Source organism: Pristiophorus japonicus, unplaced genomic scaffold, assembly GCF_044704955.1.
Source record: "Pristiophorus japonicus isolate sPriJap1 unplaced genomic scaffold, sPriJap1.hap1 HAP1_SCAFFOLD_207, whole genome shotgun sequence".
Classification (NCBI taxonomy): Eukaryota; Metazoa; Chordata; class Chondrichthyes; family Pristiophoridae; genus Pristiophorus; species Pristiophorus japonicus.
The window spans coordinates 815,287-840,333 of record NW_027251767.1 but is presented as its reverse complement, the minus strand read 5'-3'; the positions used below and the strand labels follow the sequence as shown (position 1 = coordinate 840,333).

At 49.0% G+C, this 25,047-nt stretch overlaps 15 non-coding genes across 15 annotated transcripts; all 15 read left to right on the top strand.

Annotated features, from left to right (window-relative positions):
• The first annotated feature begins 1,050 nt into the window (after positions 1-1,050).
• trnay-gua (transfer RNA tyrosine (anticodon GUA)) lies at positions 1,051-1,142 on the top strand. The gene is given in 2 exon segments: positions 1,051-1,087; positions 1,107-1,142. It is a non-coding gene; the product is annotated as a tRNA-Tyr (tRNA).
• A 1,332-nt stretch (positions 1,143-2,474) lies between these two features.
• On the top strand, positions 2,475-2,566 carry trnay-gua (transfer RNA tyrosine (anticodon GUA)). Its single transcript is given in 2 exon segments — positions 2,475-2,511; positions 2,531-2,566. It is a non-coding gene; the product is annotated as a tRNA-Tyr (tRNA).
• A 1,331-nt stretch (positions 2,567-3,897) lies between these two features.
• On the top strand, positions 3,898-3,989 carry trnay-gua (transfer RNA tyrosine (anticodon GUA)). Its single transcript is given in 2 exon segments — positions 3,898-3,934; positions 3,954-3,989. It is a non-coding gene; the product is annotated as a tRNA-Tyr (tRNA).
• Positions 3,990-5,321: 1,332 nt separating this feature from the next.
• Positions 5,322-5,413, top strand: trnay-gua (transfer RNA tyrosine (anticodon GUA)). Its single transcript is given in 2 exon segments — positions 5,322-5,358; positions 5,378-5,413. It is a non-coding gene; the product is annotated as a tRNA-Tyr (tRNA).
• Positions 5,414-6,744: 1,331 nt separating this feature from the next.
• On the top strand, positions 6,745-6,836 carry trnay-gua (transfer RNA tyrosine (anticodon GUA)). Its single transcript is given in 2 exon segments — positions 6,745-6,781; positions 6,801-6,836. It is a non-coding gene; the product is annotated as a tRNA-Tyr (tRNA).
• Positions 6,837-8,168: 1,332 nt separating this feature from the next.
• On the top strand, positions 8,169-8,260 carry trnay-gua (transfer RNA tyrosine (anticodon GUA)). Its single transcript is given in 2 exon segments — positions 8,169-8,205; positions 8,225-8,260. It is a non-coding gene; the product is annotated as a tRNA-Tyr (tRNA).
• Positions 8,261-9,591: 1,331 nt separating this feature from the next.
• Positions 9,592-9,683, top strand: trnay-gua (transfer RNA tyrosine (anticodon GUA)). The gene is given in 2 exon segments: positions 9,592-9,628; positions 9,648-9,683. It is a non-coding gene; the product is annotated as a tRNA-Tyr (tRNA).
• A 1,332-nt stretch (positions 9,684-11,015) lies between these two features.
• On the top strand, positions 11,016-11,107 carry trnay-gua (transfer RNA tyrosine (anticodon GUA)). The gene is given in 2 exon segments: positions 11,016-11,052; positions 11,072-11,107. It is a non-coding gene; the product is annotated as a tRNA-Tyr (tRNA).
• Positions 11,108-12,438: 1,331 nt separating this feature from the next.
• trnay-gua (transfer RNA tyrosine (anticodon GUA)) lies at positions 12,439-12,530 on the top strand. The gene is given in 2 exon segments: positions 12,439-12,475; positions 12,495-12,530. It is a non-coding gene; the product is annotated as a tRNA-Tyr (tRNA).
• Positions 12,531-13,861: 1,331 nt separating this feature from the next.
• On the top strand, positions 13,862-13,953 carry trnay-gua (transfer RNA tyrosine (anticodon GUA)). The gene is given in 2 exon segments: positions 13,862-13,898; positions 13,918-13,953. It is a non-coding gene; the product is annotated as a tRNA-Tyr (tRNA).
• Positions 13,954-16,707: 2,754 nt separating this feature from the next.
• trnay-gua (transfer RNA tyrosine (anticodon GUA)) lies at positions 16,708-16,799 on the top strand. The gene is given in 2 exon segments: positions 16,708-16,744; positions 16,764-16,799. It is a non-coding gene; the product is annotated as a tRNA-Tyr (tRNA).
• A 1,331-nt stretch (positions 16,800-18,130) lies between these two features.
• On the top strand, positions 18,131-18,222 carry trnay-gua (transfer RNA tyrosine (anticodon GUA)). Its single transcript is given in 2 exon segments — positions 18,131-18,167; positions 18,187-18,222. It is a non-coding gene; the product is annotated as a tRNA-Tyr (tRNA).
• Positions 18,223-19,553: 1,331 nt separating this feature from the next.
• Positions 19,554-19,645, top strand: trnay-gua (transfer RNA tyrosine (anticodon GUA)). Its single transcript is given in 2 exon segments — positions 19,554-19,590; positions 19,610-19,645. It is a non-coding gene; the product is annotated as a tRNA-Tyr (tRNA).
• A 1,331-nt stretch (positions 19,646-20,976) lies between these two features.
• trnay-gua (transfer RNA tyrosine (anticodon GUA)) lies at positions 20,977-21,068 on the top strand. The gene is given in 2 exon segments: positions 20,977-21,013; positions 21,033-21,068. It is a non-coding gene; the product is annotated as a tRNA-Tyr (tRNA).
• A 1,331-nt stretch (positions 21,069-22,399) lies between these two features.
• Positions 22,400-22,491, top strand: trnay-gua (transfer RNA tyrosine (anticodon GUA)). Its single transcript is given in 2 exon segments — positions 22,400-22,436; positions 22,456-22,491. It is a non-coding gene; the product is annotated as a tRNA-Tyr (tRNA).
• The last annotated feature ends 2,556 nt before the right edge of the window (positions 22,492-25,047 follow it).

Genomic DNA, 25,047 nt, shown 5'->3' with positions numbered 1-25,047 from the left:
GGGTGCTGACGGCAGTTCCGTTCGATACATTTCCTTGCTTTTCAGTTCAAGTACAATTCGGTACAATATGGGATACATTGTAGTACATTCAACAAACTGCAGAGCAGCAACACTTCAAAGCACTCAGCACTCCCTTTCAGGCAAAACAAGTTGGCTATCAGTCAGACAGCGCTGTCGCCTGCTCCCTCACACACAGGGCGGCCGCTACTTTCCGGTCACCTCACTTCCCTTCCACGGTCTCGTGCTCTTCTCGGCTTCTTTCTTCGTTACTGTGGCTTCGCGTCCTGCTGTTGCTCGCTCGCTGCTGCTCCGCAATGTCGATTGGATACAAGGAGTGGGCCAGTTCTCTGATGGTCGTGGAGCAGCTTGGAGACGAGTGCAAAAAGGCAACTGAGAAGCAAATGAGGGAAACCTGCAAGAAGCTACTGGGGAATTAGCTCAAATGGTAGAGCGCTCGCATAGCATGTGAGAGGTAGGGGGATCGATGCCTGCATTCTCCACTCTGCTTTTGGCTCAGAGCAATTCTCCAGAAAGAAATGTGGTCTCACGTGTCACTGAGTTCACGCCAGATGGGTCAAAGCACAGCAAACCTTTTTCTGCCATGTCATAAGCAAGACGTCTTGATTTTTGCAAAGATGGATATATGAGGCGAGAGAAGCCAAAAGAACGACTTGCGAGCATTGATTGCTTTTCTGAGCATTTGACTCAGGACCTTCGATTGAGCAGACTGATATGCTGCCTGCTGCGCGAAGAAGGCACTTGCCATGCAAGCGGCCAGGCAGCACGACCAAGTCGGGCAGCTTGCAAGGTCTTTAAATTCAGAATGCGCAGCTTGCAAAAAATCTGCGAGCCTGATAAGAAGTCAAAGCTACACTCTTGTGATTGTTAGTCACACGCGTTTTCCAGGCTGTAAAGAGTAGCTGGCGGTTGACAGTCCCACCGCGCTGCAGCATGGGCTGGTACTGAAGACGCACAGGCCACGCCACGAGTCCAGATGCGTGAACATGCTCACGGAAAACAATCATCGCACAGAAAAATCTTTGGCGCTTCCCTTCGATAGCTCAGTTGGTAGAGCGGAGGACTGTAGTGGAATACTCAGCAAAGTCATCCTTAGGTCACTGGTTCAATTCCGGCTCGAAGGAGCTAGTGTACTTTTGGATTCAGCAGCAATTCGCTCAAACCAGTTCTCATCACTTTATGGTGCATCATGTTGCCACGAAGGAGCAGGACACCACTTTTCTCGTCTCAAACCTGAATGCACTCTGCATCCACCTTCACACAGCTGTTATGCTTGAGCATTTGTGTCTGCTCACCAGCACAGAGTTTTTTTAAATTTCAAAATTTGCATATAAAAATTTGTACAGTCCATTCAAAAGCAGTTCAGTACATTTAGCTGCGGTCAGCAATCCCACACACTACATTTGGGTGCTGACGGCAGTTCCGTTCGATACATTTCCTTGCTTTTCAGTTCAAGTACAATTCGGTACAATATGGGATACATTGTAGTACATTCAACAAACTGCAGAGCAGCAACACTTCAAAGCACTCAGCACTCCCTTTCAGGCAAAACAAGTTGGCCATCAGTCAGACAGCGCTGTCGCCTGCTCCCTTACACACAGGGCGGCCGCTACTTTCCGGTCACCTCGCTTCCCTTCCACGGTCTCGTGCTCTTCTCGGCTTCTTTCTTCGTTACTGTGGCTTCGCGTCCTGCTGTTGCTCGCTCGCTGCTGCTCCGCAATGTCGATTGGATACAAGGAGTGGGCCAGTTCTCTGATGGTCGTGGAGCAGCTTGGAGACGAGTGCGAAAAGGCGACTGAGAAGCAAATGAGGGAAACCTGCAAGAAGCTACTGGGGAATTAGCCCAAATGGTAGAGCGCTCGCTTAGCATGTGAGAGGTAGGGGGATCGATGCCTGCATTCTCCACTCTGCTTTTGGCTCAGAGCAATTCTCCAGAAAGAAATGTGGTCTCACGTGTCACTGAGTTCACGCCAGATGGGTCAAAGCACAGCAAACCTTTTTCTGCCATGTCATAAGCAAGACGTCTTGATTTTTGCAAAGATGGATATATGAGGCGAGAGAAGCCAAAAGAACGACTTGCGAGCATTGATTGCTTTTCTGAGCATTTGACTCAGGACCTTCGATTGAGCAGACTGATATGCTGCCTGCTGCGCGAAGAAGGCACTTGCCATGCAAGCGGCCAGGCAGCACGACCAAGTCGGGCAGCTTGCAAGGTCTTTAAATTCAGAATGCGCAGCTTGCAAAAAATCTGCGAGCCTGATAAGAAGTCAAAGCTACACTCTTGTGATTGTTAGTCACACGCGTTTTCCAGGCTGTAAAGAGTCGCTGGCGGTTCACAGTCCCACCGCGCTGCAGCATGGGCTGGTACTGAAGACGCACAGGCCACGCCACGAGTCCAGATGCGTCAACATGCTCACGGAAAACAATCATCGCACAGAAAACATCTTTGGTGCTTCCCTTCGATAGCTCAGTTGGTAGAGCGGAGGACTGTAGTGGAATACTCAGCAAAGTCATCCTTCGGTCGCTGGTTCAATTCTGGCTCGAAGGAGCTAGTGTACTTTTGGATTAAGCAGCAATTCGCTCAAACCAGTTCTCATCACTTTATGGTGCATCATGTTGCCACGAAGGAGCAGGACACCACTTTTCTCGTCTCAAACCTGAAAGCATTCTGCATCCACCTTCACACAGCTGTTATGCTTGAGCATTTGTGTCTGCTCACCAGCACAGAGTTTTTTTAAATTTCAAAATTTGCATATAAAAATTTGTACAGTCCATTCAAAAGCAGTTCAGTACATTGAGCTGCGGTCAGCAATCCCATACACTACATTTGGGTGCTGACGGCAGTTCCGTTCGATACATTTCCTTGCTTTTCAGTTCAAGTACAATTCGGTACAATATGGGATACATTGTAGTACATTCAACAAACTGCAGAGCAGCAACACTTCAAAGCACTCAGCACTCCCTTTCAGGCAAAACAAGTTGGCTATCAGTCAGACAGCGCTGTCGCCTGCTCCCTCACACACAGGGCGGCCGCTACTTTCCGGTCACCTCGCTTCCCTTCCACGGTCTCGTGCTCTTCTCGGCTTCTTTCTTCGTTACTGTGGCTTCGCGTCCTGCTGTTGCTCGCTCGCTGCTGCTCCGCAATGTCGATTGGATACAAGGAGTGGGCCAGTACTCTGATGGTCGTGGAGCAGCTTGGAGACGAGTGCGAAAAGGCAACTGAGAAGCAAATGAGGGAAACCTGCAAGAAGCTACTGGGGAATTAGCTCAAATGGAAGAGCGCTCACATAGCATGTGAGAGGTAGGGGGATCGATGCCTGCATTCTCCACTCTGCTTTTGGCTCAGAGCAATTCTCCAGAAAGAAATGTGGTCTCACGTGTCACTGAGTTCACGCCAGATGGGTCAAAGCACAGCAAACCTTTTTCTGCCATGTCATAAGCAAGACGTCTTGATTTTTGCAAAGATGGATATATGAGGCGAGAGAAGCCAAAAGAACGACTTGCGAGCATTGATTGCTTTTCTGAGCATTTGACTCAGGACCTTCGATTGAGCAGACTGATATGCTGCCTGCTGCGCGAAGAAGGCACTTGCCATGCAAGCGGCCAGGCAGCACGACCAAGTCGGGCAGCTTGCAAGGTCTTTAAATTCAGAATGCGCAGCTTGCAAAAAATCTGCGAGCCTGATAAGAAGTCAAAGCTACACTCTTGTGATTGTTAGTCACACGTGTTTTCCAGGCTGTAAAGAGTAGCTGGCGGTTGACAGTCCCACCGCGCTGCAGCATGGGCTGGTACTGAAGACGCACAGGCCACGCCACGAGTCCAGATGCGTGAACATGCTCACGGAAAACAATCATCGCACAGAAAAATCTTTGGCGCTTCCCTTCGATAGCTCAGTTGGTAGAGCGGAGGACTGTAGTGGAATACTCAGCAAAGTCATCCTTAGGTCGCTGGTTCAATTCCGGCTCGAAGGAGCTAGTGTACTTTTGGATTAAGCAGCAATTCGCTCAAACCAGTTCTCATCACTTTATGGTGCATCATGTTGCCACGAAGGAGCAGGACACCACTTTTCTCGTCTCAAACCTGAATGCACTCTGCATCCACCTTCACACAGCTGTTATGCTTGAGCATTTGTGTCTGCTCACCAGCACAGAGTTTTTTTAAATTTCAAAATTTGCATATAAAAATTTGTACAGTCCATTCAAAAGCAGTTCAGTACATTTAGCTGCGGTCAGCAATCCCACACACTACATTTGGGTGCTGACGGCAGTTCCGTTCGATACATTTCCTTGCTTTTCAGTTCAAGTACAATTCGGTACAATATGGGATACATTGTAGTACATTCAACAAACTGCAGAGCAGCAACACTTCAAAGCACTCAGCACTCCCTTTCAGGCAAAACAAGTTGGCCATCAGTCAGACAGCGCTGTCGCCTGCTCCCTTACACACAGGGCGGCCGCTACTTTCCGGTCACCTCGCTTCCCTTCCACGGTCTCGTGCTCTTCTCGGCTTCTTTCTTCGTTACTGTGGCTTCGCGTCCTGCTGTTGCTCGCTCGCTGCTGCTCCGCAATGTCGATTGGATACAAGGAGTGGGCCAGTTCTCTGATGGTCGTGGAGCAGCTTGGAGACGAGTGCGAAAAGGCGACTGAGAAGCAAATGAGGGAAACCTGCAAGAAGCTACTGGGGAATTAGCCCAAATGGTAGAGCGCTCGCTTAGCATGTGAGAGGTAGGGGGATCGATGCCTGCATTCTCCACTCTGCTTTTGGCTCAGAGCAATTCTCCAGAAAGAAATGTGGTCTCACGTGTCACTGAGTTCACGCCAGATGGGTCAAAGCACAGCAAACCTTTTTCTGCCATGTCATAAGCAAGACGTCTTGATTTTTGCAAAGATGGATATATGAGGCGAGAGAAGCCAAAAGAACGACTTGCGAGCATTGATTGCTTTTCTGAGCATTTGACTCAGGACCTTCGATTGAGCAGACTGATATGCTGCCTGCTGCGCGAAGAAGGCACTTGCCATGCAAGCGGCCAGGCAGCACGACCAAGTCGGGCAGCTTGCAAGGTCTTTAAATTCAGAATGCGCAGCTTGCAAAAAATCTGCGAGCCTGATAAGAAGTCAAAGCTACACTCTTGTGATTGTTAGTCACACGCGTTTTCCAGGCTGTAAAGAGTCGCTGGCGGTTGACAGTCCCACCGCGCTGCAGCATGGGCTGGTACTGAAGACGCACAGGCCACGCCACGAGTCCAGATGCGTCAACATGCTCACGGAAAACAATCATCGCACAGAAAACATCTTTGGTGCTTCCCTTCGATAGCTCAGTTGGTAGAGCGGAGGACTGTAGTGGAATACTCAGCAAAGTCATCCTTCGGTCGCTGGTTCAATTCTGGCTCGAAGGAGCTAGTGTACTTTTGGATTAAGCAGCAATTCGCTCAAACCAGTTCTCATCACTTTATGGTGCATCATGTTGCCACGAAGGAGCAGGACACCACTTTTCTCGTCTCAAACCTGAAAGCATTCTGCATCCACCTTCACACAGCTGTTATGCTTGAGCATTTGTGTCTGCTCACCAGCACAGAGTTTTTTTAAATTTCAAAATTTGCATATAAAAATTTGTACAGTCCATTCAAAAGCAGTTCAGTACATTGAGCTGCGGTCAGCAATCCCATACACTACATTTGGGTGCTGACGGCAGTTCCGTTCGATACATTTCCTTGCTTTTCAGTTCAAGTACAATTCGGTACAATATGGGATACATTGTAGTACATTCAACAAACTGCAGAGCAGCAACACTTCAAAGCACTCAGCACTCCCTTTCAGGCAAAACAAGTTGGCTATCAGTCAGACAGCGCTGTCGCCTGCTCCCTCACACACAGGGCGGCCGCTACTTTCCGGTCACCTCGCTTCCCTTCCACGGTCTCGTGCTCTTCTCGGCTTCTTTCTTCGTTACTGTGGCTTCGCGTCCTGCTGTTGCTCGCTCGCTGCTGCTCCGCAATGTCGATTGGATACAAGGAGTGGGCCAGTTCTCTGATGGTCGTGGAGCAGCTTGGAGACGAGTGCGAAAAGGCAACTGAGAAGCAAATGAGGGAAACCTGCAAGAAGCTACTGGGGAATTAGCTCAAATGGAAGAGCGCTCACATAGCATGTGAGAGGTAGGGGGATCGATGCCTGCATTCTCCACTCTGCTTTTGGCTCAGAGCAATTCTCCAGAAAGAAATGTGGTCTCACGTGTCACTGAGTTCACGCCAGATGGGTCAAAGCACAGCAAACCTTTTTCTGCCATGTCATAAGCAAGACGTCTTGATTTTTGCAAAGATGGATATATGAGGCGAGAGAAGCCAAAAGAACGACTTGCGAGCATTGATTGCTTTTCTGAGCATTTGACTCAGGACCTTCGATTGAGAAGACTGATATGCTGCCTGCTGCGCGAAGAAGGCACTTGCCATGCAAGCGGCCAGGCAGCACGACCAAGTCGGGCAGCTTGCAAGGTCTTTAAATTCAGAATGCGCAGCTTGCAAAAAATCTGCGAGCCTGATAAGAAGTCAAAGCTACACTCTTGTGATTGTTAGTCACACGCGTTTTCCAGGCTGTAAAGAGTAGCTGGCGGTTGACAGTCCCACCGCGCTGCAGCATGGGCTGGTACTGAAGACGCACAGGCCACGCCACGAGTCCAGATGCGTGAACATGCTCACGGAAAACAATCATCGCACAGAAAAATCTTTGGCGCTTCCCTTCGATAGCTCAGTTGGTAGAGCGGAGGACTGTAGTGGAATACTCAGCAAAGTCATCCTTAGGTCGCTGGTTCAATTCCGGCTCGAAGGAGCTAGTGTACTTTTGGATTAAGCAGCAATTCGCTCAAACCAGTTCTCATCACTTTATGGTGCATCATGTTGCCACGAAGGAGCAGGACACCACTTTTCTCGTCTCAAACCTGAATGCACTCTGCATCCACCTTCACACAGCTGTTATGCTTGAGCATTTGTGTCTGCTCACCAGCACAGAGTTTTTTTAAATTTCAAAATTTGCATATAAAAATTTGTACAGTCCATTCAAAAGCAGTTCAGTACATTTAGCTGCGGTCAGCAATCCCACACACTACATTTGGGTGCTGACGGCAGTTCCGTTCGATACATTTCCTTGCTTTTCAGTTCAAGTACAATTCGGTACAATATGGGATACATTGTAGTACATTCAACAAACTGCAGAGCAGCAACACTTCAAAGCACTCAGCACTCCCTTTCAGGCAAAACAAGTTGGCCATCAGTCAGACAGCGCTGTCGCCTGCTCCCTTACACACAGGGCGGCCGCTACTTTCCGGTCACCTCGCTTCCCTTCCACGGTCTCGTGCTCTTCTCGGCTTCTTTCTTCGTTACTGTGGCTTCGCGTCCTGCTGTTGCTCGCTCGCTGCTGCTCCGCAATGTCGATTGGATACAAGGAGTGGGCCAGTTCTCTGATGGTCGTGGAGCAGCTTGGAGACGAGTGCGAAAAGGCGACTGAGAAGCAAATGAGGGAAACCTGCAAGAAGCTACTGGGGAATTAGCCCAAATGGTAGAGCGCTCGCTTAGCATGTGAGAGGTAGGGGGATCGATGCCTGCATTCTCCACTCTGCTTTTGGCTCAGAGCAATTCTCCAGAAAGAAATGTGGTCTCACGTGTCACTGAGTTCACGCCAGATGGGTCAAAGCACAGCAAACCTTTTTCTGCCATGTCATAAGCAAGACGTCTTGATTTTTGCAAAGATGGATATATGAGGCGAGAGAAGCCAAAAGAACGACTTGTGAGCATTGATTGCTTTTCTGAGCATTTGACTCAGGACCTTCGATTGAGCAGACTGATATGCTGCCTGCTGCGCGAAGAAGGCACTTGCCATGCAAGCGGCCAGGCAGCACGACCAAGTCGGGCAGCTTGCAAGGTCTTTAAATTCAGAATGCGCAGCTTGCAAAAAATCTGCGAGCCTGATAAGAAGTCAAAGCTACACTCTTGTGATTGTTAGTCACACGCGTTTTCCAGGCTGTAAAGAGTCGCTGGCGGTTCACAGTCCCACCGCGCTGCAGCATGGGCTGGTACTGAAGACGCACAGGCCACGCCACGAGTCCAGATGCGTCAACATGCTCACGGAAAACAATCATCGCACAGAAAACATCTTTGGTGCTTCCCTTCGATAGCTCAGTTGGTAGAGCGGAGGACTGTAGTGGAATACTCAGCAAAGTCATCCTTCGGTCGCTGGTTCAATTCTGGCTCGAAGGAGCTAGTGTACTTTTGGATTAAGCAGCAATTCGCTCAAACCAGTTCTCATCACTTTATGGTGCATCATGTTGCCACGAAGGAGCAGGACACCACTTTTCTCGTCTCAAACCTGAAAGCATTCTGCATCCACCTTCACACAGCTGTTATGCTTGAGCATTTGTGTCTGCTCACCAGCACAGAGTTTTTTTAAATTTCAAAATTTGCATATAAAAATTTGTACAGTCCATTCAAAAGCAGTTCAGTACATTGAGCTGCGGTCAGCAATCCCATACACTACATTTGGGTGCTGACGGCAGTTCCGTTCGATACATTTCCTTGCTTTTCAGTTCAAGTACAATTCGGTACAATATGGGATACATTGTAGTACATTCAACAAACTGCAGAGCAGCAACACTTCAAAGCACTCAGCACTCCCTTTCAGGCAAAACAAGTTGGCTATCAGTCAGACAGCGCTGTCGCCTGCTCCCTCACACACAGGGCGGCCGCTACTTTCCGGTCACCTCGCTTCCCTTCCACGGTCTCGTGCTCTTCTCGGCTTCTTTCTTCGTTACTGTGGCTTCGCGTCCTGCTGTTGCTCGCTCGCTGCTGCTCCGCAATGTCGATTGGATACAAGGAGTGGGCCAGTTCTCTGATGGTCGTGGAGCAGCTTGGAGACGAGTGCGAAAAGGCAACTGAGAAGCAAATGAGGGAAACCTGCAAGAAGCTACTGGGGAATTAGCTCAAATGGAAGAGCGCTCACATAGCATGTGAGAGGTAGGGGGATCGATGCCTGCATTCTCCACTCTGCTTTTGGCTCAGAGCAATTCTCCAGAAAGAAATGTGGTCTCACGTGTCACTGAGTTCACGCCAGATGGGTCAAAGCACAGCAAACCTTTTTCTGCCATGTCATAAGCAAGACGTCTTGATTTTTGCAAAGATGGATATATGAGGCGAGAGAAGCCAAAAGAACGACTTGCGAGCATTGATTGCTTTTCTGAGCATTTGACTCAGGACCTTCGATTGAGCAGACTGATATGCTGCCTGCTGCGCGAAGAAGGCACTTGCCATGCAAGCGGCCAGGCAGCACGACCAAGTCGGGCAGCTTGCAAGGTCTTTAAATTCAGAATGCGCAGCTTGCAAAAAATCTGCGAGCCTGATAAGAAGTCAAAGCTACACTCTTGTGATTGTTAGTCACACGTGTTTTCCAGGCTGTAAAGAGTAGCTGGCGGTTGACAGTCCCACCGCGCTGCAGCATGGGCTGGTACTGAAGACGCACAGGCCACGCCACGAGTCCAGATGCGTGAACATGCTCACGGAAAACAATCATCGCACAGAAAAATCTTTGGCGCTTCCCTTCGATAGCTCAGTTGGTAGAGCGGAGGACTGTAGTGGAATACTCAGCAAAGTCATCCTTAGGTCGCTGGTTCAATTCCGGCTCGAAGGAGCTAGTGTACTTTTGGATTAAGCAGCAATTCGCTCAAACCAGTTCTCATCACTTTATGGTGCATCATGTTGCCACGAAGGAGCAGGACACCACTTTTCTCGTCTCAAACCTGAATGCACTCTGCATCCACCTTCACACAGCTGTTATGCTTGAGCATTTGTGTCTGCTCACCAGCACAGAGTTTTTTTAAATTTCAAAATTTGCATATAAAAATTTGTACAGTCCATTCAAAAGCAGTTCAGTACATTTAGCTGCGGTCAGCAATCCCACACACTACATTTGGGTGCTGACGGCAGTTCCGTTCGATACATTTCCTTGCTTTTCAGTTCAAGTACAATTCGGTACAATATGGGATACATTGTAGTACATTCAACAAACTGCAGAGCAGCAACACTTCAAAGCACTCAGCACTCCCTTTCAGGCAAAACAAGTTGGCCATCAGTCAGACAGCGCTGTCGCCTGCTCCCTTACACACAGGGCGGCCGCTACTTTCCGGTCACCTCGCTTCCCTTCCACGGTCTCGTGCTCTTCTCGGCTTCTTTCTTCGTTACTGTGGCTTCGCGTCCTGCTGTTGCTCGCTCGCTGCTGCTCCGCAATGTCGATTGGATACAAGGAGTGGGCCAGTTCTCTGATGGTCGTGGAGCAGCTTGGAGACGAGTGCGAAAAGGCGACTGAGAAGCAAATGAGGGAAACCTGCAAGAAGCTACTGGGGAATTAGCCCAAATGGTAGAGCGCTCGCTTAGCATGTGAGAGGTAGGGGGATCGATGCCTGCATTCTCCACTCTGCTTTTGGCTCAGAGCAATTCTCCAGAAAGAAATGTGGTCTCACGTGTCACTGAGTTCACGCCAGATGGGTCAAAGCACAGCAAACCTTTTTCTGCCATGTCATAAGCAAGACGTCTTGATTTTTGCAAAGATGGATATATGAGGCGAGAGAAGCCAAAAGAACGACTTGCGAGCATTGATTGCTTTTCTGAGCATTTGACTCAGGACCTTCGATTGAGCAGACTGATATGCTGCCTGCTGCGCGAAGAAGGCACTTGCCATGCAAGCGGCCAGGCAGCACGACCAAGTCGGGCAGCTTGCAAGGTCTTTAAATTCAGAATGCGCAGCTTGCAAAAAATCTGCGAGCCTGATAAGAAGTCAAAGCTACACTCTTGTGATTGTTAGTCACACGCGTTTTCCAGGCTGTAAAGAGTCGCTGGCGGTTGACAGTCCCACCGCGCTGCAGCATGGGCTGGTACTGAAGACGCACAGGCCACGCCACGAGTCCAGATGCGTCAACATGCTCACGGAAAACAATCATCGCACAGAAAACATCTTTGGTGCTTCCCTTCGATAGCTCAGTTGGTAGAGCGGAGGACTGTAGTGGAATACTCAGCAAAGTCATCCTTCGGTCGCTGGTTCAATTCTGGCTCGAAGGAGCTAGTGTACTTTTGGATTAAGCAGCAATTCGCTCAAACCAGTTCTCATCACTTTATGGTGCATCATGTTGCCACGAAGGAGCAGGACACCACTTTTCTCGTCTCAAACCTGAAAGCATTCTGCATCCACCTTCACACAGCTGTTATGCTTGAGCATTTGTGTCTGCTCACCAGCACAGAGTTTTTTTAAATTTCAAAATTTGCATATAAAAATTTGTACAGTCCATTCAAAAGCAGTTCAGTACATTGAGCTGCGGTCAGCAATCCCATACACTACATTTGGGTGCTGACGGCAGTTCCGTTCGATACATTTCCTTGCTTTTCAGTTCAAGTACAATTCGGTACAATATGGGATACATTGTAGTACATTCAACAAACTGCAGAGCAGCAACACTTCAAAGCACTCAGCACTCCCTTTCAGGCAAAACAAGTTGGCTATCAGTCAGACAGCGCTGTCGCCTGCTCCCTCACACACAGGGCGGCCGCTACTTTCCGGTCACCTCGCTTCCCTTCCACGGTCTCGTGCTCTTCTCGGCTTCTTTCTTCGTTACTGTGGCTTCGCGTCCTGCTGTTGCTCGCTCGCTGCTGCTCCGCAATGTCGATTGGATACAAGGAGTGGGCCAGTTCTCTGATGGTCGTGGAGCAGCTTGGAGACGAGTGCGAAAAGGCAACTGAGAAGCAAATGAGGGAAACCTGCAAGAAGCTAATGGGGAATTAGCTCAAATGGTAGAGCGCTCGCATAGCATGTGAGAGGTAGGGGGATCGATGCCTGCATTCTCCACTCTGCTTTTGGCTCAGAGCAATTCTCCAGAAAGAAATGTGGTCTCACGTGTCACTGAGTTCACGCCAGATGGGTCAAAGCACAGCAAACCTTTTTCTGCCATGTCATAAGCAAGACGTCTTGATTTTTGCAAAGATGGATATATGAGGCGAGAGAAGCCAAAAGAACGACTTGCGAGCATTGATTGCTTTTCTGAGCATTTGACTCAGGACCTTCGATTGAGCAGACTGATATGCTGCCTGCTGCGCGAAGAAGGCACTTGCCATGCAAGCGGCCAGGCAGCACGACCAAGTCGGGCAGCTTGCAAGGTCTTTAAATTCAGAATGCGCAGCTTGCAAAAAATCTGCGAGCCTGATAAGAAGTCAAAGCTACACTCTTGTGATTGTTAGTCACACGCGTTTTCCAGGCTGTAAAGAGTAGCTGGCGGTTGACAGTCCCACCGCGCTGCAGCATGGGCTGGTACTGAAGACGCACAGGCCACGCCACGAGTCCAGATGCGTGAACATGCTCACGGAAAACAATCATCGCACAGAAAAATCTTTGGCGCTTCCCTTCGATAGCTCAGTTGGTAGAGCGGAGGACTGTAGTGGAATACTCAGCAAAGTCATCCTTAGGTCGCTGGTTCAATTCCGGCTCGAAGGAGCTAGTGTACTTTTGGATTAAGCAGCAATTCGCTCAAACCAGTTCTCATCACTTTATGGTGCATCATGTTGCCACGAAGGAGCAGGACACCACTTTTCTCGTCTCAAACCTGAATGCACTCTGCATCCACCTTCACACAGCTGTTATGCTTGAGCATTTGTGTCTGCTCACCAGCACAGAGTTTTTTTAAATTTCAAAATTTGCATATAAAAATTTGTACAGTCCATTCAAAAGCAGTTCAGTACATTGAGCTGCGGTCAGCAATCCCATACACTACATTTGGGTGCTGACGGCAGTTCCGTTCGATACATTTCCTTGCTTTTCAGTTCAAGTACAATTCGGTACAATATGGGATACATTGTAGTACATTCAACAAACTGCAGAGCAGCAACACTTCAAAGCACTCAGCACTCCCTTTCAGGCAAAACAAGTTGGCCATCAGTCAGACAGCGCTGTCGCCTGCTCCCTCACACACAGGGCGGCCGCTACTTTCCGGTCACCTCACTTCCCTTCCACGGTCTCGTGCTCTTCTCGGCTTCTTTCTTCGTTACTGTGGCTTCGCGTCCTGCTGTTGCTCGCTCGCTGCTGCTCCGCAATGTCGATTGGATACAAGGAGTGGGCCAGTTCTCTGATGGTCGTGGAGCAGCTTGGAGACGAGTGCGAAAAGGCAACTGAGAAGCAAATGAGGGAAACCTGCAAGAAGCTACTGGGGAATTAGCTCAAATGGAAGTGCGCTCACATAGCATGTGAGAGGTAGGGGGATCGATGCCTGCATTCTCCACTCTGCTTTTGGCTCAGAGCAATTCTCCAGAAAGAAATGTGGTCTCACGTGTCACTGAGTTCACGCCAGATGGGTCAAAGCACAGCAAACCTTTTTCTGCCATGTCATAAGCAAGACGTCTTGATTTTTGCAAAGATGGATATATGAGGCGAGAGAAGCCAAAAGAACGACTTGCGAGCATTGATTGCTTTTCTGAGCATTTGACTCAGGACCTTCGATTGAGCAGACTGATATGCTGCCTGCTGCGCGAAGAAGGCACTTGCCATGCAAGCGGCCAGGCAGCACGACCAAGTCGGGCAGCTTGCAAGGTCTTTAAATTCAGAATGCGCAGCTTGCAAAAAATCTGCGAGCCTGATAAGAAGTCAAAGCTACACTCTTGTGATTGTTAGTCACACGCGTTTTCCAGGCTGTAAAGAGTAGCTGGCGGTTGACAGTCCCACCGTGCTGCAGCATGGGCTGGTACTGAAGACGCACAGGCCACGCCACGAGTCCAGATGCGTGAACATGCTCACGGAAAACAATCATCGCACAGAAAAATCTTTGGCGCTTCCCTTCGATAGCTCAGTTGGTAGAGCGGAGGACTGTAGTGGAATACTCAGCAAAGTCATCCTTAGGTCGCTGGTTCAATTCCGGCTCGAAGGAGCTAGTGTACTTTTGGATTAAGCAGCAATTCGCTCAAACCAGTTCTCATCACTTTATGGTGCATCATGTTGCCACGAAGGAGCAGGACACCACTTTTCTCGTCTCAAACCTGAATGCACTCTGCATCCACCTTCACACAGCTGTTATGCTTGAGCATTTGTGTCTGCTCACCAGCACAGAGTTTTTTTAAATTTCAAAATTTGCATATAAAAATTTGTACAGTCCATTCAAAAGCAGTTCAGTACATTTAGCTGCGGTCAGCAATCCCATACACTACATTTGGGTGCTGACGGCAGTTCCGTTCGATACATTTCCTTGCTTTTCAGTTCAAGTACAATTCGGTACAATATGGGATACATTGTAGTACATTCAACAAACTGCAGAGCAGCAACACTTCAAAGCACTCAGCACTCCCTTTCAGGCAAAACAAGTTGGCCATCAGTCAGACAGCGCTGTCGCCTGCTCCCTCACACACAGGGCGGCCGCTACTTTCCGGTCACCTCGCTTCCCTTCCACGGTCTCGTGCTCTTCTCGGCTTCTTTCTTCGTTACTGTGGCTTCGCGTCCTGCTGTTGCTCGCTCGCTGCTGCTCCGCAATGTCGATTGGATACAAGGAGTGGGCCAGTTCTCTGATGGTCGTGGAGCAGCTTGGAGACGAGTGCGAAAAGGCGACTGAGAAGCAAATGAGGGAAACCTGCAAGAAGCTACTGGGGAATTAGCCCAAATGGTAGAGCGCTCGCTTAGCATGTGAGAGGTAGGGGGATCGATGCCTGCATTCTCCACTCTGCTTTTGGCTCAGAGCAATTCTCCAGAAAGAAATGTGGTCTCACGTGTCACTGAGTTCACGCCAGATGGGTCAAAGCACAGCAAACCTTTTTCTGCCATGTCATAAGCAAGACGTCTTGATTTTTGCAAAGATGGATATATGAGGCGAGAGAAGCCAAAAGAACGACTTGCGAGCATTGATTGCTTTTCTGAGCATTTGACTCAGGACCTTCGATTGAGCAGACTGATATGCTGCCTGCTGCGCGAAGAAGGCACTTGCCATGCAAGCGGCCAGGCAGCACGACCAAGTCGGGCAGCTTGCAAGGTCTTTAAATTCAGAATGCGCATCTTGCAAAAAATCTGCGAGCCTGATAAGAAGTCAAAGCTACACTCTTGTGATTGTTAGTCACACGCGTTTTCCAGGCTGTAAAGAGTCGCTGGCGGTTCACAGTCCCACCGCGCTGCAGCATGGGCTGGTACTGAAGACGCACAGGCCACGCCACGAGTCCAGATGCGTCAACATGCTCACGGAAAACAATCATCGCACAGAAAAATCTTTGGTGCTTCCCTTCGATAGCTCAGTTAGTAGAGCGGAGGACTGTAGTGGAATACTCAGCAAAGTCATCTTTCGGTCGCTGGTTCAATTCTGGCTCGAAGGAGCTAGTGTACTTTTGGATTAAGCAGCAATTCGCTCAAACCAGTTCTCATCACTTTATGGTGCATCATGTTGCCACGAAGGAGCAGGACACCACTTTTCTCGTCTCAAACCTGAAAGCATTCTGCATCCACCTTCACACAGCTGTTATGCTTGAGCATTTGTGTCTGCTCACCAGCACAGAGTTTTTTTAAATTTCAAAATTTGCATATAAAAATTTGTACAGTCCATTCAAAAGCAGTTCAGTACATTGAGCTGCGGTCAGCAATCCCATACACTACATTTGGGTGCTGACGGCAGTTCCGTTCGATACATTTCCTTGCTTTTCAGTTCAAGTACAATTCGGTACAATATGGGATACATTGTAGTACATTCAACAAACTGCAGAGCAGCAACACTTCAAAGCACTCAGCACTCCCTTTCAGGCAAAACAAGTTGGCCATCAGTCAGACAGCGCTGTCGCCTGCTCCCTCACACACAGGGCGGCCGCTACTTTCCGGTCACCTCGCTTCCCTTCCACGGTCTCGTGCTCTTCTCAGCTTCTTTCTTCGTTACTGTGGCTTCGCGTCCTGCTGTTGCTCGCTCGCTGCTGCTCCGCAATGTCGATTGGATACAAGGAGTGGGCCAGTTCTCTGATGGTCGTGGAGCAGCTTGGAGACGAGTGCGAAAAGGCGACTGTGAAGCAAATGAGTGCAACCTGCAAGAAGCTACTGGGGAATTAGCTCAAATGGTAGAGCGCTCGCTTAGCATGTGAGAGGTAGCGGGATCGATGCCTGCATTCTCCACTCTGCTTTTGGCTCAGAGCAATTCTCCAGAAAGAAATGTGGTCTCACGTGTCACTGAGTTCACGCCAGATGGGTCAAAGCACAGCAAACCTTTTTCTGCCATGTCATAAGCAAGACGTCTTGATTTTTGCAAAGATGGATATATGAGGCGAGAGAAGCCAAAAGAACGACTTGCGAGCATTGATTGCTTTTCTGAGCATTTGACTCAGGACCTTCGATTGAGCAGACTGATATGCTGCCTGCTGCGCGAAGAAGGCACTTGCCATGCAAGCGGCCAGGCAGCACGACCAAGTCGGGCAGCTTGCAAGGTCTTTAAATTCAGAATGCGCAGCTTGCAAAAAATCTGCGAGCCTGATAAGAAGTCAAAGCTACACTCTTGTGATTGTTAGTCACACGCGTTTTCCAGGCTGTAAAGAGTAGCTGGCGGTTGACAGTCCCACCGCGCTGCAGCATGGGCTGGTACTGAAGACGCACAGGCCACGCCACGAGTCCAGATGCGTGAACATGCTCACGGAAAACAATCATCGCACAGAAAAATCTTTGGCGCTTCCCTTCGATAGCTCAGTTGGTAGAGCGGAGGACTGTAGTGGAATACTCAGCAAAGTCATCCTTAGGTCGCTGGTTCAATTCCGGCTCGAAGGAGCTAGTGTACTTTTGGATTAAGCAGCAATTCGCTCAAACCAGTTCTCATCACTTTATGGTGCATCATGTTGCCACGAAGGAGCAGGACACCACTTTTCTCGTCTCAAACCTGAATGCACTCTGCATCCACCTTCACACAGCTGTTATGCTTGAGCATTTGTGTCTGCTCACCAGCACAGAGTTTTTTTAAATTTCAAAATTTGCATATAAAAATTTGTACAGTCCATTCAAAAGCAGTTCAGTACATTGAGCTGCGGTCAGCAATCCCATACACTACATTTGGGTGCTGACGGCAGTTCCGTTCGATACATTTCCTTGCTTTTCAGTTCAAGTACAATTCGGTACAATATGGGATACATTGTAGTACATTCAACAAACTGCAGAGCAGCAACACTTCAAAGCACTCAGCACTCCCTTTCAGGCAAAACAAGTTGGCTATCAGTCAGACAGCGCTGTCGCCTGCTCCCTCACACACAGGGCGGCCGCTACTTTCCGGTCACCTCACTTCCCTTCCACGGTCTCGTGCTCTTCTCGGCTTCTTTCTTCGTTACTGTGGCTTCGCGTCCTGCTGTTGCTCGCTCGCTGCTGCTCCGCAATGTCGATTGGATAAAAGGAGTGGGCCAGTTCTCTGATGGTCGTGGAGCAGCTTGGAGACGAGTGCGAAAAGGCAACTGAGAAGCAAATGAGGGAAACCTGCAAGAAGCTACTGGGGAATTAGCTCAAATGGAAGTGCGCTCACATAGCATGTGAGAGGTAGGGGGATCGATGCCTGCATTCTCCACTCTGCTTTTGGCTCAGAGCAATTCTCCAGAAAGAAATGTGGTCTCACGTGTCACTGAGTTCACGCCAGATGGGTCAAAGCACAGCAAACCTTTTTCTGCCATGTCATAAGCAAGACGTCTTGATTTTTGCAAAGATGGATATATGAGGCGAGAGAAGCCAAAAGAACGACTTGCGAGCATTGATTGCTTTTCTGAGCATTTGACTCAGGACCTTCGATTGAGCAGACTGATATGCTGCCTGCTGCGCGAAGAAGGCACTTGCCATGCAAGCGGCCAGGCAGCACGACCAAGTCGGGCAGCTTGCAAGGTCTTTAAATTCAGAATGCGCAGCTTGCAAAAAATCTGCGAGCCTGATAAGAAGTCAAAGCTACACTCTTGTGATTGTTAGTCACACGCGTTTTCCAGGCTGTAAAGAGTAGCTGGCGGTTGACAGTCCCACCGTGCTGCAGCATGGGCTGGTACTGAAGACGCACAGGCCACGCCACGAGTCCAGATGCGTGAACATGCTCACGGAAAACAATCATCGCACAGAAAAATCTTTGGCGCTTCCCTTCGATAGCTCAGTTGGTAGAGCGGAGGACTGTAGTGGAATACTCAACAAAGTCATCCTTAGGTCGCTGGTTCAATTCCGGCTCGAAGGAGCTAGTGTACTTTTGGATTAAGCAGCAATTCGCTCAAACCAGTTCTCATCACTTTATGGTGCATCATGTTGCCACGAAGGAGCAGGACACCACTTTTCTCGTCTCAAACCTGAATGCACTCTGCATCCACCTTCACACAGCTGTTATGCTTGAGCATTTGTGTCTGCTCACCAGCACAGAGTTTTTTTAAATTTCAAAATTTGCATATAAAAATTTGTACAGTCCATTCAAAAGCAGTTCAGTACATTTAGCTGCGGTCAGCAATCCCATACACTACATTTGGGTGCTGACGGCAGTTCCGTTCGATACATTTCCTTGCTTTTCAGTTCAAGTACAATTCGGTACAATATGGGATACATTGTAGTACATTCAACAAACTGCAGAGCAGCAACACTTCAAAGCACTCAGCACTCCCTTTCAGGCAAAACAAGTTGGCCATCAGTCAGACAGCGCTGTCGCCTGCTCCCTCACACACAGGGCGGCCGCTACTTTCCGGTCACCTCGCTTCCCTTCCACGGTCTCGTGCTCTTCTCGGCTTCTTTCTTCGTTACTGTGGCTTCGCGTCCTGCTGTTGCTCGCTCGCTGCTGCTCCGCAATGTCGATTGGATACAAGGAGTGGGCCAGTTCTCTGATGGTCGTGGAGCAGCTTGGAGACGAGTGCGAAAAGGCGACTGAGAAGCAAATGAGGGAAACCTGCAACAAGCTACTGGGGAATTAGCCCAAATGGTAGAGCGCTCGCTTAGCATGTGAGAGGTAGGGGGATCGATGCCTGCATTCTCCACTCTGCTTTTGGCTCAGAGCAATTTTCCAGAAAGAAATGTGGTCTCACGTGTCACTGAGTTCACGCCAGATGGGTCAAAGCACAGCAAACCTTTTTCTGCCATGTCATAAGCAAGACGTCTTGATTTTTGCAAAGATGGATATATGAGGCGAGAGAAGCCAAAAGAACGACTTGCGAGCATTGATTGCTTTTCTGAGCATTTGACTCAGGACCTTCGATTGAGCAGACTGATATGCTGCCTGCTGCGCGAAGAAGGCACTTGCCATGCAAGCGGCCAGGCAGCACGACCAAGTCGGGCAGCTTGCAAGGTCTTTAAATTCAGAATGCGCATCTTGCAAAAAATCTGCGAGCCTGATAAGAAGTCAAAGCTACACTCTTGTGATTGTTAGTCACACGCGTTTTCCAGGCTGTAAAGAGTCGCTGGCGGTTCACAGTCCCACCGCGCTGCAGCATGGGCTGGTACTGAAGACGCACAGGCCACGCCACGAGTCCAGATGCGTCAACATGCTCACGGAAAACAATCATCGCACAGAAAAATCTTTGGTGCTTCCCTTCGATAGCTCAGTTAGTAGAGCGGAGGACTGTAGTGGAATACTCAGCAAAGTCATCCTTCGGTCGCTGGTTCAATTCTGGCTCGAAGGAGCTAGTGTACTTTTGGATTAAGCAGCAATTCGCTCAAACCAGTTCTCATCACTTTATGGTGCATCATGTTGCCACGAAGGAGCAGGACACCACTTTTCTCGTCTCAAACCTGAAAGCATTCTGCATCCACCTTCACACAGCTGTTATGCTTGAGCATTTGTGTCTGCTCACCAGCACAGAGTTTTTTTAAATTTCAAAATTTGCATATAAAAATTTGTACAGTCCATTCAAAAGCAGTTCAGTACATTGAGCTGCGGTCAGCAATCCCATACACTACATTTGGGTGCTGACGGCAGTTCCGTTCGATACATTTCCTTGCTTTTCAGTTCAAGTACAATTCGGTACAATATGGGATACATTGTAGTACATTCAACAAACTGCAGAGCAGCAACACTTCAAAGCACTCAGCACTCCCTTTCAGGCAAAACAAGTTGGCTATCAGTCAGACAGCGCTGTCGCCTGCTCCCTCACACACAGGGCGGCCGCTACTTTCCGGTCACCTCGCTTCCCTTCCACGGTCTCGTGCTCTTCTCGGCTTCTTTCTTCGTTACTGTGGCTTCGCGTCCTGCTGTTGCTCGCTCGCTGCTGCTCCGCAATGTCGATTGGATACAAGGAGTGGGCCAGTTCTCTGATGGTCGTGGAGCAGCTTGGAGACGAGTGCGAAAAGGCAACTGAGAAGCAAATGAGGGAAACCTGCAAGAAGCTAATGGGGAATTAGCTCAAATGGTAGAGCGCTCGCATAGCATGTGAGAGGTAGGGGGATCGATGCCTGCATTCTCCACTCTGCTTTTGGCTCAGAGCAATTCTCCAGAAAGAAATGTGGTCTCACGTGTCACTGAGTTCACGCCAGATGGGTCAAAGCACAGCAAACCTTTTTCTGCCATGTCATAAGCAAGACGTCTTGATTTTTGCAAAGATGGATATATGAGGCGAGAGAAGCCAAAAGAACGACTTGCGAGCATTGATTGCTTTTCTGAGCATTTGACTCAGGACCTTCGATTGAGCAGACTGATATGCTGCCTGCTGCGCGAAGAAGGCACTTGCCATGCAAGCGGCCAGGCAGCACGACCAAGTCGGGCAGCTTGCAAGGTCTTTAAATTCAGAATGCGCAGCTTGCAAAAAATCTGCGAGCCTGATAAGAAGTCAAAGCTACACTCTTGTGATTGTTAGTCACACGCGTTTTCCAGGCTGTAAAGAGTAGCTGGCGGTTGACAGTCCCACCGCGCTGCAGCATGGGCTGGTACTGAAGACGCACAGGCCACGCCACGAGTCCAGATGCGTGAACATGCTCACGGAAAACAATCATCGCACAGAAAAATCTTTGGCGCTTCCCTTCGATAGCTCAGTTGGTAGAGCGGAGGACTGTAGTGGAATACTCAGCAAAGTCATCCTTAGGTCGCTGGTTCAATTCCGGCTCGAAGGAGCTAGTGTACTTTTGGATTAAGCAGCAATTCGCTCAAACCAGTTCTCATCACTTTATGGTGCATCATGTTGCCACGAAGGAGCAGGACACCACTTTTCTCGTCTCAAACCTGAATGCACTCTGCATCCACCTTCACACAGCTGTTATGCTTGAGCATTTGTGTCTGCTCACCAGCACAGAGTTTTTTTAAATTTCAAAATTTGCATATAAAAATTTGTACAGTCCATTCAAAAGCAGTTCAGTACATTGAGCTGCGGTCAGCAATCCCATACACTACATTTGGGTGCTGACGGCAGTTCCGTTCGATACATTTCCTTGCTTTTCAGTTCAAGTACAATTCGGTACAATATGGGATACATTGTAGTACATTCAACAAACTGCAGAGCAGCAACACTTCAAAGCACTCAGCACTCCCTTTCAGGCAAAACAAGTTGGCCATCAGTCAGACAGCGCTGTCGCCTGCTCCCTCACACACAGGGCGGCCGCTACTTTCCGGTCACCTCACTTCCCTTCCACGGTCTCGTGCTCTTCTCGGCTTCTTTCTTCGTTACTGTGGCTTCGCGTCCTGCTGTTGCTCGCTCGCTGCTGCTCCGCAATGTCGATTGGATACAAGGAGTGGGCCAGTTCTCTGATGGTCGTGGAGCAGCTTGGAGACGAGTGCGAAAAGGCAACTGAGAAGCAAATGAGGGAAACCTGCAAGAAGCTACTGGGGAATTAGCTCAAATGGAAGTGCGCTCACATAGCATGTGAGAGGTAGGGGGATCGATGCCTGCATTCTCCACTCTGCTTTTGGCTCAGAGCAATTCTCCAGAAAGAAATGTGGTCTCACGTGTCACTGAGTTCACGCCAGATGGGTCAAAGCACAGCAAACCTTTTTCTGCCATGTCATAAGCAAGACGTCTTGATTTTTGCAAAGATGGATATATGAGGCGAGAGAAGCCAAAAGAACGACTTGCGAGCATTGATTGCTTTTCTGAGCATTTGACTCAGGACCTTCGATTGAGCAGACTGATATGCTGCCTGCTGCGCGAAGAAGGCACTTGCCATGCAAGCGGCCAGGCAGCACGACCAAGTCGGGCAGCTTGCAAGGTCTTTAAATTCAGAATGCGCAGCTTGCAAAAAATCTGCGAGCCTGATAAGAAGTCAAAGCTACACTCTTGTGATTGTTAGTCACACGCGTTTTCCAGGCTGTAAAGAGTAGCTGGCGGTTGACAGTCCCACCGTGCTGCAGCATGGGCTGGTACTGAAGACGCACAGGCCACGCCACGAGTCCAGATGCGTGAACATGCTCACGGAAAACAATCATCGCACAGAAAAATCTTTGGCGCTTCCCTTCGATAGCTCAGTTGGTAGAGCGGAGGACTGTAGTGGAATACTCAGCAAAGTCATCCTTAGGTCGCTGGTTCAATTCCGGCTCGAAGGAGCTAGTGTACTTTTGGATTAAGCAGCAATTCGCTCAAACCAGTTCTCATCACTTTATGGTGCATCATGTTGCCACGAAGGAGCAGGACACCACTTTTCTCGTCTCAAACCTGAATGCACTCTGCATCCACCTTCACACAGCTGTTATGCTTGAGCATTTGTGTCTGCTCACCAGCACAGAGTTTTTTTAAATTTCAAAATTTGCATATAAAAATTTGTACAGTCCATTCAAAAGCAGTTCAGTACATTTAGCTGCGGTCAGCAATCCCATACACTACATTTGGGTGCTGACGGCAGTTCCGTTCGATACATTTCCTTGCTTTTCAGTTCAAGTACAATTCGGTACAATATGGGATACATTGTAGTACATTCAACAAACTGCAGAGCAGCAACACTTCAAAGCACTCAGCACTCCCTTTCAGGCAAAACAAGTTGGCCATCAGTCAGACAGCGCTGTCGCCTGCTCCCTCACACACAGGGCGGCCGCTACTTTCCGGTCACCTCGCTTCCCTTCCACGGTCTCGTGCTCTTCTCGGCTTCTTTCTTCGTTACTGTGGCTTCGCGTCCTGCTGTTGCTCGCTCGCTGCTGCTCCGCAATGTCGATTGGATACAAGGAGTGGGCCAGTTCTCTGATGGTCGTGGAGCAGCTTGGAGACGAGTGCGAAAAGGCGACTGAGAAGCAAATGAGGGAAACCTGCAAGAAGCTACTGGGGAATTAGCCCAAATGGTAGAGCGCTCGCTTAGCATGTGAGAGGTAGGGGGATCGATGCCTGCATTCTCCACTCTGCTTTTGGCTCAGAGCAATTCTCCAGAAAGAAATGTGGTCTCACGTGTCACTGAGTTCACGCCAGATGGGTCAAAGCACAGCAAACCTTTTTCTGCCATGTCATAAGCAAGACGTCTTGATTTTTGCAAAGATGGATATATGAGGCGAGAGAAGCCAAAAGAACGACTTGCGAGCATTGATTGCTTTTCTGAGCATTTGACTCAGGACCTTCGATTGAGCAGACTGATATGCTGCCTGCTGCGCGAAGAAGGCACTTGCCATGCAAGCGGCCAGGCAGCACGACCAAGTCGGGCAGCTTGCAAGGTCTTTAAATTCAGAATGCGCATCTTGCAAAAAATCTGCGAGCCTGATAAGAAGTCAAAGCTACACTCTTGTGATTGTTAGTCACACGCGTTTTCCAGGCTGTAAAGAGTCGCTGGCGGTTCACAGTCCCACCGCGCTGCAGCATGGGCTGGTACTGAAGACGCACAGGCCACGCCACGAGTCCAGATGCGTCAACATGCTCACGGAAAACAATCATCGCACAGAAAAATCTTTGGTGCTTCCCTTCGATAGCTCAGTTAGTAGAGCGGAGGACTGTAGTGGAATACTCAGCAAAGTCATCTTTCGGTCGCTGGTTCAATTCTGGCTCGAAGGAGCTAGTGTACTTTTGGATTAAGCAGCAATTCGCTCAAACCAGTTCTCATCACTTTATGGTGCATCATGTTGCCACGAAGGAGCAGGACACCACTTTTCTCGTCTCAAACCTGAAAGCATTCTGCATCCACCTTCACACAGCTGTTATGCTTGAGCATTTGTGTCTGCTCACCAGCACAGAGTTTTTTTAAATTTCAAAATTTGCATATAAAAATTTGTACAGTCCATTCAAAAGCAGTTCAGTACATTGAGCTGCGGTCAGCAATCCCATACACTACATTTGGGTGCTGACGGCAGTTCCGTTCGATACATTTCCTTGCTTTTCAGTTCAAGTACAATTCGGTACAATATGGGATACATTGTAGTACATTCAACAAACTGCAGAGCAGCAACACTTCAAAGCACTCAGCACTCCCTTTCAGGCAAAACAAGTTGGCCATCAGTCAGACAGCGCTGTCGCCTGCTCCCTCACACACAGGGCGGCCGCTACTTTCCGGTCACCTCGCTTCCCTTCCACGGTCTCGTGCTCTTCTCAGCTTCTTTCTTCGTTACTGTGGCTTCGCGTCCTGCTGTTGCTCGCTCGCTGCTGCTCCGCAATGTCGATTGGATACAAGGAGTGGGCCAGTTCTCTGATGGTCGTGGAGCAGCTTGGAGACGAGTGCGAAAAGGCGACTGTGAAGCAAATGAGTGCAACCTGCAAGAAGCTACTGGGGAATTAGCTCAAATGGTAGAGCGCTCGCTTAGCATGTGAGAGGTAGCGGGATCGATGCCTGCATTCTCCACTCTGCTTTTGGCTCAGAGCAATTCTCCAGAAAGAAATGTGGTCTCACGTGTCACTGAGTTCACGCCAGATGGGTCAAAGCACAGCAAACCTTTTTCTGCCATGTCATAAGCAAGACGTCTTGATTTTTGCAAAGATGGATATATGAGGCGAGAGAAGCCAAAAGAACGACTTGCGAGCATTGATTGCTTTTCTGAGCATTTGACTCAGGACCTTCGATTGAGCAGACTGATATGCTGCCTGCTGCGCGAAGAAGGCACTTGCCATGCAAGCGGCCAGGCAGCACGACCAAGTCGGGCAGCTTGCAAGGTCTTTAAATTCAGAATGCGCAGCTTGCAAAAAATCTGCGAGCC